Source organism: Erpetoichthys calabaricus, chromosome 9 (genome assembly GCF_900747795.2).
Source record: "Erpetoichthys calabaricus chromosome 9, fErpCal1.3, whole genome shotgun sequence".
In the NCBI taxonomy this organism is placed as follows: Eukaryota; Metazoa; Chordata; class Cladistia; order Polypteriformes; family Polypteridae; genus Erpetoichthys; species Erpetoichthys calabaricus.
In genome coordinates, this window is record NC_041402.2 from 134,849,058 (window position 1) to 134,862,255 (window position 13,198).

The 13,198-nt window shown below is 39.4% G+C and overlaps 1 protein-coding gene across 1 annotated transcript in view; it reads left to right on the forward strand.

Annotated features, from left to right (window-relative positions):
- The first annotated feature begins 7,462 nt into the window (after positions 1–7,462).
- LOC114658130 (aryl hydrocarbon receptor-like) overlaps positions 7,463–13,198 on the forward strand; it is a 104,000-nt gene continuing 98,264 nt past the window's right edge. Inside the window, exon 1 of the mRNA XM_028810188.2 lies at positions 7,463–7,843. The gene's annotated coding sequence lies outside the window, so the exon portion shown is untranslated. The remainder of the gene's footprint in view (positions 7,844–13,198) is intronic.

Below are 13,198 nucleotides of genomic sequence, written 5' to 3' on the forward strand. Positions count from 1 at the left end.
TTATCCTACTGGCACTTGTGAAACTGCTTTTCAAGGTGGCATTGTCATACAGGAAAAGGGAACATCAAAAGGGAGCAATATTTGAGCCATAGGGGGCTCCTGGTACTGTAAATTGGCCTTATATTTCTTGGCTGTTATACAACCATGCACATCATCACATCTAATGACTCCCATGAGATGGCTACCTTTACTGTTATGAATCCTCCACCATGTTTAACAGTTGACAACACAAACTGTTTGGTTGATATAATGCTGTTTTCCATTAGAAGTGGTCAGAAATCAGAATTTCCGAGTTCTTATTTGGAATTTTCAACTGGAACACTCCATTATTTCCAACTTGGAAACTCGTGTCTGGTCTGTCAAGTCTGAGTTTGTCCTACTTCAGATCATGTTGTCAATCCAAAATGGCGACGTACACCACAAACGTATGTAGTATCATATGCTTTATTAGCACTTCTGTCTATTTATGTCTCATTAAATCAATCGTACACCCGATACTGTCCAGCTTTTATCTGTGGACATGTTGCCAGGGCCATCTTAATGCATGGGCACACTAGGAAGTTGCCCGGGCTCCCCATGAGCACAGGGACCCCATGCTAATCTGTGTATGTTGTGACTTGCTGAGTGGTTGTGTAAGAAGGGGCCTCAGTGCTCTGCTTTGCCTGGGGGCATATAATGCTGTTAAGATGGCCCTGCATGTTGTTACAATTTTTGGATACGCAAAATACTGCATAATACATAATTATTAACTGCTATTTATTCTGATGTAGCAAAAACATCAAAGATTTTCCTGGGTACATCCATATTGTTTTTCCAAATATTTTACTGGAACTCAGTCAACTCGGGTGGGATGTCATTCCCAGCTCCGATATCTGACTTCCGAGGTAAGCAGAATGCAGCATAATCTTTTGGCTTTCTCCAAACATACATCCATCCATCCATTATCCAACCCGCTATATCCTAACTACAGGGTCATGGGGGTCTGCTGGAGCCAATCCCAGCCAACACAGAGCACAAGGCAGGAAACAAACCCCGGGCAGGGCGCCAGCCCACCGCTGGGCACACACGCACACAGACACTCACCAAGCACACACTAGGGACAATTTAGAATCACCAGTGCACCTAACCTGCATGTCTTTGGACTGTGGGAGGAAACCAGAGTACCCGCAGGAAACCCATGCAGACACCAAACATACACCTCTCTAGATATAGAAAATATCATTAAAAGATTCCTTGTTAGACTCTTTTACAGTCTTCATTGTTTAGGTGTGCAGGATTTGTTCACTTTACACCAGGTTATGCATCAACCTTAGATGCAAGTATTTTTTAGAACATTAGAAAAATCTAGACAAGAACAAGCTACCCAGCAGATCTTGTCAGTCCTATCCACTTAATTCTTCTAAAAAACATCAAGTGTATTTTTAAAAGTCTTACAGTCCACCACACTACTTGACAGCTTATTCCAAGTGTCTGTTGTTCTCTGGGTAAAAGAAAAACATCCTAATGTATGTGTGAAGTTTATCCTTAACAAGTTTCCAACTGTGTCCCTGTGTTCTTAATGAACTCATTTTAAAATAACAGTCTCGATCCACTGTACTATTTCTCTTCATAATTTTAAATGCTTCAATCGTGTCTCTTCTTAATCTTCAGTAAGAAAAGAAAATTTGTTGGAAAGGAATCCTTTCCATGAATTCCTGCTTTGTGAAGCTCACGATGTACAATTTGTGTTAGGCTTGGGACACAGAGGTGCTGAATTATTTCAACGATAATTTTTACAGCATGTTGCCATGCCCACCACACGACGAACCACCTCAGGATCCCAAATTAGGACCCAATCGTAGCCATGCAATTGGTGACACCTCAGCACCACACTAATTCAAATGGAATGGAAAAGTGTGAGGTTTTTTACAGTGGCTGGAGTGCCCATCCTGCCACCTACCCCTGAGATTTCCCTCCAAGTTGGAGGACCTGCTTGAAAGGCTGGATGCAGGTTAATGGAATTTATGAGGCTGTATATTTAGGACATCTAGCAACTATCCTGTCAAGTATTGATGAGCTTCACTTGTCTACCGTGGTTTCTTTCTGCCAATGCAGTTTACCCATGATTAACATGCAGTTATTATTTTTGGAACTGTTCACCTCAAGGCGCCTACAATTGTCATACTGACTGTTTGTCCTCTTTGGAATTCTGTTAGCTGTGTCACACAACTTTAAAAACTAAAAAGTATTATCAAAGATTTTTCATTGCTGATAAATAACTGCTAATTTGCAATCCGCTTACATGTCTAATATTTTCAGCTGCATTTGTAATTGTGATTTAGCCACTTCATAGTTAAACTCTGTTTTCATTTGCTGCTTCTGTTATTTTGTTCACCCACTGTATAGTGAAATATAGTAATAAAGACACCAGTGCAAAATAAGGAAAGTGAACTTAAGACAGAAATCGGGAATAATGTCCTCACACAAAGGACCATTGGAATATGAAACTAATTATTAAGTCATGTGACTAAAGTGGAAGCCATGACAAAAAATATTTGGATGAGGTCTGTAATTGTTTGGCAGTCTTTTAAAGTTATGTCCTTGAACATTTGAACAATTGCAAGTAATCTCCTGTTCTCACTGTATATTTTAATTCATCTGCGCTGCAGGTCGCATGTATGTTTTTTTTACCTTTTAAAACTCATTTTGTTATTGTTTGCAACCTTGTAAGTCAGTACACTTTTTTATTTTCTGCACAGTGTTGGTTTTGGTGCAATTTTGAATGTGCAATAACCTTTGGTTTTGTTTTTGAGGTGATGCAATGGAGATTAGATATATTGAAAGGCAATCAAAAAATCCCGTTGGGAGCACAATGCATTGTTGCAAAGTAGCATTCAGGCCTGCACCAGGCCTGCAACACTAGGCTGCCATTAATATATGCAGTCTTTAGATTTGGTAAACTTGGAAAGAGGACATTGATGGACAGAAGGCCCTTTTATTATTATAGGCAGAGATTGTTCAATGGCTACTGAGTCATTTTTGTGTTTCTCCAATGTCATTTCCTATGGGATTGGTAATCCAGCTACAGTTAAAGTTGTCATAAAAAAAGTAAATATGTCAAGTTGGAAATCATTTTTTAATAACCTTATAGTCTCTCCTTTTTTCTAAGTCTCACTTTCTCAAATCAAATCATGATAGCAAGAACTGCAGTTTCAAGCATGTGAATTAAAATATTTTCACAAATTTGCTTTTACTGAGGTCAAAGGGAGTTGTAGCAGCACCCCATACTAATTAACCCTGGACTGAATGTAAATTTGTTGTATGGCACACTTTCACACGCTGCGTCAATCAAACTGATGGATAAACTCACTGTACATAACATCATAGCTGGGAATCATTCAAGAAACGTGAGGCAGTGGTCATACCTGCGCTGTATGCAACGGCAAGAACAACGATGTGAACCCTTTGGAAATAACTATATTTATGTTGTCACAGCCAGGAAGAGTCAGGGAGCCAACAATAAACATTGGGCAGCAAGCAGATTAACCATGATTAATGAAAGAAAAACAAAATTGTTGTAATTAAAGTAAACAGAACACAAACTTGGCCATCTTAGCCTTAACAATATACCCTTAATATTATCTTGGCAGCTCAGGATCTTCTTCCACCTTGGTGTCTGGGTCCAAAATGACACTCACCCCTCTCTAGACACATGGTTTTTTTTTTATCTGGTCCTGACTGGAAGAGGCTGTGAATTATCTGGGTTTTAAATTGTTCAGGAAGAATATTCAGAAGTATATGTGGCATAAATAGGTTAGGTTAGGTAGACTTTATTATCCCAGTGGGAAAATTGTTTGGAGTAGAAAAGTTCAAAAACAGAAAATATTGTGTAAATCTGTCTTAAAATATGGTCTGATCTTCATCTAAGTAACAATAATGAACACATACAAATTGTTGTACTTTATTAATTAGTACGTTAGTTTATTGTTCCTGTATATATTGAATACATCATTCCAACATTCACAGTGTAGTTTGGAAGTAGCATGTGAAGCCCTAGGCTAATGACTTCAACAAAAGCTTACTGGAGTCAGGAGTTGGGAAACCTGGAGTCCAATCAAACAAACAAGACTGTAGGTATGGTTTAGAGCTATTTTGACCTGTAAAGAAATTAGAACCTTTTAAGCTTGCTATTCACAAGACGCATCTGATGCAAAATAGATGAACAAGAATTGTTCAAGATTTCCATAGTTATCTAAAGGGTTACAAAGTAATATCAAAGAGTTTAGAGAGTTATTTATTCATAGTTAGGCAAATTGCGTATGATTTAGCTCTGTGGCTACTCTCCCTAGAAGTGGACACTCAGCCAAGATGACTTGACAGACACAACCCATAATGCTCTGTGAGGTAAAAAAGATCCCTAGAATAACAGCTAAAGTCTTGAAGCAATCATTGGAACAAGTTAACATGTCTGTTCTTGAGTCTACCACAAGTAAAACAATGAACAGGAAAGGTGTCTATGGCAGAAAACGAAGAAAGAAGCTGCTGCTCTCCAAAAAAAAAGCAACATCATCATATCCGAAATTTGCCAAAGACCACCTTGACACTCCAGAATGCTACTTGGAAAATGTTTTGTGGACTGATGAAAGCAGATTTAAATTGTTCAGGAAGAATATTCAGAAGTATACGAGTATGTGGCATAAAAAGGTTAGGTTAGGTAGACTTTATTATCCCAGAGGGAAGTTTGTTTGGAGTAGGAAAGTATAAAAACAGAAGATATTGTTGCACAGATCCAAAAGATAAACAGAGACAGGTTTTGGGGGCCCCGGAAGGGGGGGTCTGCACCCCCCCCCCCCCCCCCAGCAGCTGAGGATAAAACTGAATTGTGAAGTTGCAAAATGGACCTCAGATGAGAGATTTATGTCCCACTACCTCTTTTCCTTTTTCAACGGAAAACATAGCCTACATGTATAATTATAGCAGAGCAGACGGAGGAACGGAGCAAACCACCCATTGTCGAGTCGCTTTGAGGAATGGTTTTTATCAGATGATCAGTGCCCTCCCACTGGCACTCCACCCATCACTCTGTCACCTCGATTCTGTCTGTCGTCGTCACTGTTTCCTCTTTGCTCGTGCGTAACCATATTGATAATTCCGCCACCAGAGAAAATTTGTACTTCTGAAATATATGGACCTGTAAGTTATAGGCTATTTGGTTAAAAAGTGGGGCCCCCTTGGCATTGGGGGCCCTAGGCGGTCGCCTAGTTTGCCTATGCCTAAGAACAGTCCTGGTCTGACAGAACTGAAGGACATTGCATACCAGGACAGCATCATCCCATTGATGAAGTATGGTTGAGGGAGCATCAAGATTTGGGACTGCTTTGTTGCCTTGAGGCCTGGACAGGTTGCCATCATTGAAGAGCAAATAAAATTCCAAGTTTATTGAGGTATCCTACAGGATAATGTCAGGGTAGTTAGGTTATCCACCAGCTTCAGCTCATAACAGCATAAGAACACAACAAATTTGACAAACAAGAGGAGACCATTCAGTCCATCTAGCTGTCTCAGTATCTCATCCAGAATGTTCTTAAAGGTTGTCAAGGTTTCAGCTTCAGCTACTCAGTAGAAGTCGGGTGTTTGCAGCAGGACGTTAACCCTAAACATTGAAGGAACTCTACTACAGAACAGCTTAAAAAAAAAAAATCCTCCTTTTGGAGTGGCCAAGTCAGAGTCCAGACCTGAACCCAATAGAGATGCTCTGGAATGATTTCAAGAAAGCTGGCATCATCAAAATATAGCTCAGTATGAACAGTCCTATAAGAAAGAAGAATTCCTCCTAAACATTGTGCAGGATTGATTTGCAGCTACTAAAAGTGCTTCTTTGAGGTTATTACTGCCAAAGGAGGTTTGACCAGTTAAGAAATCCAAATGTTCACTAACTATTTCCACAGCACACTGTGTCTGATGGGTGTATTCAAAAAAGGCATGAAACATTATAATTATTTGCATGTTATTAGTTTAAGCATATTTTTCTGTCTATTTTTGTGATTTAGATCACTTTATATCCAGTTAATGCAAAAATATCAGGCAAATCCAAAGGGTGGCTTTTTCTGGCCACTGTGCTTTATATAAGAATCAGTAAATGAACATCGTAACTGAACATCAATGCACTAAAAGCCAAAAACACCTTAATAAATACTAAGCCAAACTTCTAGTCAAGTATTTTAAGTATTTACTTGTCACAAGAATTTTCTATGCACATTAACTTAAGTTCATAGAGTGTTACAAGTCCTGATGTTACCAGCTCTGCTCCTAGAAATCTGTTCAGAGTGGCTTGTGGATTCCTTAAATTTTATTTCATGATGATTTATGTACATCAGAATTTTCAACACACCTTAATGACAGATTTATTCATCCATTCTGATGTTGTTACAGCTTGGCATCATAGATGCCAAACACAATAAAATGTTGCCTTATAGGTTTAAGATGCATAGTTGCATTAATATACAAAAATGAGCACTTTTCTTGTCTGTCATGTTTTATTTCATGTTTTTTTAGGCATGTTATACAACAATCATTAAGCTAATGTGCTACAGTATATTACACAGAAGGACAAATGACAATATACAGCAGGGAAAAAATGAAAGAACACATTTACCAGACTGCGGTGGGTTGGCACCCTGCCCAGGATTGGTTCCTACCTTGTGCCCGGTGTTGGCTGGGATTGGCTCCAGCAGACCCCCGTGACCCTGTGTTCGGATTCAGCGGGTTGGAAAATGGAAAATGGATGGATGGACATTTACCAGAGTCAGGGCCGGATTAAGACCTTTAGAGGCCCTAAGCACCCAAAAGATTTTAGTGTCTCCATGTGTATGAGCTGCACTCATACAACTGAACGGGACAGCGGACATGACCAAGAAAAGAACGATCATGTGAGCCTCGGTGGACCATGTGGCAGTTACCCGATTCTAATTTTGTTGTATTCCCAAGATTAATATACCTCTATTATTACTATTTTTATTATTGTATATATATATATATGTATGTATTTTTTTCATTTAATGTGGAGGGGCCTTTTTGTGGACCCTGGTTCAACTGCAATATTTGAAGTTTTGCAACATATGTTCTATGGGAAATCCAGCAATGGAAAATTTCTGTGGTGCCCCCCTTCGCTTGATACCCTAGGCACGTGCTTATTTTGCTTAATGGTCACCCCAGCCCTGACCATAGGCCACAGTTAATAAATCTGCCTCCAATGAACATCCAGCTAATACAACTTTGAATAACTAGTAAACATAGGTCACGTACGTATATGCAATACAGGCAGTGATTCTGCATCACAAGCAAGCTGAGATAGATAGATAGATAGATAGATAGATAGATAGATAGATAGATAGATAGATAGATAGATAGATAGATAGATAGATAGATAGATAGATAGATAGATAGATAGATAGATTCGAATGTGAAGTAGAAAGAATGCCTAGAAAGAATAGGGATATTTTACTAGAAAGGGTTGCTATGGTTTCAAGTACAAACTAAATTCCAGGTTCTCGCCATCTCCTTTCCAGACGTATCAAATGCTGCGCGTCTCATGCCCTACAGAATGGCTGCTGCTTGAATACGCGCCACCAAAGTAGCCGAGCAGGAAGTCCTAAAAGTGCAGGGCTCCGGTGTAACATGAAACCTCGCAGGTGTGGTGACAGCAGTGCGAAACAAGTATTGAAAGAAGAAGGAAAAGAAATCTTTACTATTTGGATTTTTAATTACAATTAGTGAACGCGTAATTAAGGAAAAACTGGAATCTGTTGAGCTGGATGTTGGATTCGATTTTTCAGCGTTTGTGAAATAGCTTCCCATCGAGTGGGTAAGTTTTCAAAGCTCTAATCTGACCTTCGGTTGCTTGTTCTGCGTTCTGCCCATATACACCTAACAGCGCCGAATTATATCCTATCTCTGTAAACTACAGTAGTGTGATGTAAACCAGTGTCTGAAACATTTCAGCTTCATAGTTAAGTCGTTTGTTACATAACAAATCGAAATGATATCGTGGCGATACGTGCATTGAATGGATGTAAATCAGGAAATTCGTCCAACCCTTAGTGTTAACACATGATTTGTCTGAGAAAAGCTTGGGCACTGGCACTATCGGCATGATCGCATTCGGCAATTTGAACTTGTTAGTCCTTATCACTCAAAGAGTCTTACTCGAATAGAGATTGAATACGAGTGATTATATATTATATAGTCATATACACACATACAAAAAAAATGTTAAACACGTGCGGAGGAGATGGATTGGCGAGCCGAAAGCAATGCGGTATGACGAGGTGTCGGTGTGTGCAGGGGTTTGTGCGCCTTGAGACAGACTGGCACCCTACATCCACGGCTAGCTCCTGCCTGGCATCAAGCTCTGACTCAGCTGCCTTCTATTGGATTGCATACGTTTTGAGATGAATGGGCATATTTCCACAATACTTAATTTAAACAATCACACTATACCATTTTAAATTATTATTCCGTTTTATACACTCAAACACTAACTAGCTAAAGTCGTTGCTCACTTTATTTAATATAACATAAATAATCATGTTTGTTATTACGTTGCTTTTTCTAGTTACATTGACATAATTCTCTTAGATGTCACATTATCAAATCATGTTGAAACAAAATCGCTAAATTATTTTCCTTTAACTGAAGCGTAACGTTGGGCATTGTATTCTTCTCTCACCTATTATAAGTTAATTTTACTCAAAATAGCACTTCTTTAATACTCGGAACATGGTATGCACATTATATACAGTTGAACTACTTTGATTCAGATAAACACATTTTGTACACGTGACTATCCGATCTGCATAAATATCCGCCCCCTTTGTTGCGTCGTGGTCCACCTTTGTACAGCTGGAAAGAATTTGTAAAGAAAGTTAAAAACTTTAGTACACTGATTCATTATATCTCTTTTTTCCGAATTCCGTGAGTTCTGTGTGGTTGTGAAGGCTGATTTAATTTACTGGCAAATTAGTTGCCCACTCTACATCACAAAAGGCATCTGTTTCTTTGCCTTATGTACAATTACTTATGAATGCTAACATTACAGAAAAGCTGCAATCGTTCCAAATAATTTCCAGAAATCTTCCAAGTTCTTATTTGTTTGTCTAAATGCAATATAAATGGTTAATTTAATGTTGATTGCTCATAATAATTCTGAACAACTTAAAATAATCTCAAAGAATTGCATTTTGTAGTTGCTGAAGTCATTAATGTGTGGATATCTATCTATCTATATTAATTAATTTAATCAAAGCCAGTGGATATTTTTAAACTTGTTTCTATCATATGCTAAATCAATACTATTTGACCAAATGAAAGTATGTGGCATAACTGATATAAATTCATTCAACGATTTTAGTGAGTGAGTAGAGTATAAATTTGTTATTCTCACCCACTAAGGGTTATACACACATTGCAATATAGCATAGCTGTCACTACTGAATAATGCTTTAAGGAGATATTTGATGCTTTTATGTGAAATATGTATTTGTTTTTGTAGCTTAATTTTTTAATTTGCTAATAACACTGAAAAAATAATGAGCCTCTACTGAATATAATAACGCAGATAATGTGAATTCAGTTTAATACATTAATGTGTGAACTTCAAACACAATTATATTGCATCAAGTTAAAAAGAAACATAATTAGTTCAGAAGAAAGTGATTAGATCAAAATATTAAAAAAGGCTGAAACAACAACCTGAAGGTGCTGTGGAGAAGATGGTGGAGGGTTATATTACCAGCCCAAACACGGGCTCAGGTGAGTTTAGACTGGGAACACTTTAAATTAGACAGGAATGTGAAGAAAAAAAATGGAAGCATTGTTTTAGCTGCCAGTTTCAAGTAACTGTTTAAATGTGTAAGAGTATTTTATAAATGATAGTTTTATTGCTATAAACTCATGATGATGTTGAATTAAAACACTGTGACTATCTTATTAAAGAATACAACTTTTTCATTCAAAAATGAATTTGCAAAAGTCATTTTAATATAAGGTCCTCCCTGCGTGGAGTTTGCATGTTCTCCCCGTGTCTGCGTGGGTTTCCTCCAGGCGCTCCGGTTTCCTCCCACAGTCCAAAGACATGCAGGTTAGGTGGATTGGCGATTCTAAATTGGCCCTAGTGTGTGCTTGGTGTGTGGGTGTGTTTGTGTGTGTCCTGTGGTGGGTTGGCACCCTGCCCAGGATTGGTTCCTGCCTTGTGCCCTGTGTTGGCTGGGATTGGCTCCAGCAGACCCCCGTGACCCTGTGTTCGGATTCAGCGGGATGGAAAATGGATGGATGGATGGATTTTAATATAAGGTCCTCCCTGCGTGGAGTTTGCATGTTCTCCCCGTGTCTGCGTGGGTTTCCTCCAGGCGCTCCGGTTTCCTCCCACAGTCCAAAGACATGCAGGTTAGGTGGATTGGCGATTCTAAATTGGCCCTAGTGTGTGCTTGGTGTGTGGGTGTGTTTGTGTGTGTCCTGTGGTGGGTTGGCACCCTGCCCAGGATTGGTTCCTGCCTTGTGCCCTGTGTTGGCTGGGATTGGCTCCGGCAGACCCCCGTGACCCTGTGTTCGGATTTAGCGGGTTGGAAAATGGATGGATGGATGGATTTTAATATAAGGTAGCTGTATATAGAATTTAGCTCAAAATGATCAAATGATCATTCTTGTTGACTTTAAGCATTTGTAGTTTTTTTTTTTAACAATGTAAGCTTTGAGTAATATTGGCAAGTGGAAAGTATAGTATTTTTCAAATTTTTCCCCTAAATTTTCTGGGGTATTTTTCATGGCAGATAATTCTACATGTGCTTATTTTTAAAAAAAGTTGCAAACTGTAAGAGGGCTATGGGATGGTGGGAGTCAACACTGTAAACTGTTTGTTGTGATTCCACACCCTTGCATAGTGGGAAAGAAAGTTAAAATAAGTTGGCATCTTTTCCCCAGGTGTGGCAAGGTTATACCCCACATCACAAAGCAGCCTTTACTTCTCATGGAGACAGTGTGGGTGAAGAAAACTAACCACTGGGTTTGTTTTATTAGATTAAACTGGACATTGTAACGAGTGCAGCTTTCTTTAAATATCAGCAAACTTTTCAAATCCAGTAGATAGATAGATAGATAGATAGATAGATAGATAGATAGATAGATAGATAGATAGATAGATAGATAGATAGATAGATAGATAGATAGATAGATAGATAGATAGATAGATAGATAGTTTATTAATCAAAAGGGGAAATTCACATACTCCAGCAGCAGCATACTGATACAAAAAACAATATTAAATTAAAGATTGATAATAATGCAGGTAAAAACAGACAATAACTTTGTATAATGTTAATGTTTACCCCCCCGGGTGGAATTGAAGAGTCGCATAGTTTGGGGGAGGAACGATCTTCTCAGTCTGTCAGTGGAGCAGGACAGTGACAGCAGTCTGTTGCTGAAGCTGCTCTTCTGTCTGGAGATGACACTGTTTAGTGGATGCAGTGGATTTTCCATAATTGATAGGAGCCTGCTGAGCGCCCGTCGCTCTGCCACAGATGTCAAACTGTCCAGCTCTATGCCAACAATAGAGCCTGCCTTCCTCACCAGTTTGTCCAGGCATGAGGGGTCTTTCTTCTTAATGCTGCCTCCCCAGCAGAAGAGGGCGCTCGCCACAACCGTCTGATAGAACATCTGCAGCATCTTATTGCAGATGTTGAAGGATGCCAGCCTTCTAAGGAAGTATAACCGGCTCTGTCCTTTCTTACACAGAGCATCAGTATTGGCAGTCCAGTCTAATTTATCATCCAGCTGCACTCCTAGGTATTTATAGGTCTGCACCATCTGCACACAGTCACCTCTGATGATCACGGGGTCCATGAGGGGTGTGGGCCTCCTAAAATCCACCACCAGCTCCTTGGTTTTGCTGGTGTTCAGGTGTAGGTGGTTTGAGTCACACCATTTAACAAAGTCATTGATTAGGTCCCTATACTCCTCCTCCTGCCCACTCCTGATGCAGCCCACAATAGCAGTGTCGTCAGCGAACTTTTGCACGTGGCAGGACTCCGAGTTGTATTGGAAGTCCGATGTATATAGGCTGAACAGGACCGGAGAAAGTACAGTCCCCTGTGGCGCTCTGTGTTGCTGACCACAATGTCAGACGCGCAGTTCCCAAGACACACATACTGAGGTATGTTATAAGTATGACAATTTGCCTGTAATGCAAAGCATGAAAACTGAATGAAGACTTATGAAAAATAATAAGTAAGCTATCTAATATGAATAGAATCTATCAGAAAATTTTACTGTAATGCTACAATAATTTAGCACATTCATATAGGAGTTGCTTTACCAAAATGTATGTTATTTACTTGAATAAATTACACTGAATTAACAATGAAACAATGCAGAAGTATATTGGACTGTAAAGTCAGGTCAGGTTGGGGTGCATGCACTTGTGCAGCATGTTGCTGCACTCACCACACAACAAAACAGCTCAGGATCCCAGCTGGCAACCCCCCAGACAAACATATAGTCCTGTACCACCCTCCAGAAAAGACTATCTATCTGCTGCAACTTGGTGTTACATGGGCGTCTCCTTGGCCTGGTTCAGCCACTCACTGTGCTACCCGTTTACATTTTTCAATCTCAGTTGCCTTGTGTGTGAAGATCCTCCATGTTTGTGTGGGTTTTTTCTGGACATGTAATTTATTTGATTCACATTTTTTTTCTAGCTGGTGTGATTGCATGCTTGAGGCAGACAATCAACTAGGATTCCATCAGGGGTTGCTTCTAGTTTTACCCCCAGTCTTACCTGAACAGGCCACATACACCCATTTTGTTCTTTTTGGATTGCTACAGAGAGCGGAGAGTGTAGGATTGAACTTTTATAAAAATGTACACATGGATGAAAGAATGGTGGCTCAAACTGTGCAACACACTGATTATATCGGGCATAGTCACTACATGTATAGATTTTAGATTTCCTCTCTGGGTTTGTGAAACATGTATTCATTGTTCCTCCCACATCCCAAAGATATGCAGGTTAGGTTAGCTGAAGACTGACCCAGTTTGTGAGAGTGTGGTATGTGCAGGAGTCTGATAACCAATGAAAATGTCTCTCCATGAAAATAAAAACATTTGGCTTATGGTATTATGTTTATTTCACCTCTAAAGAAAGAAACAGCTCGATCAGTCTTGTGAA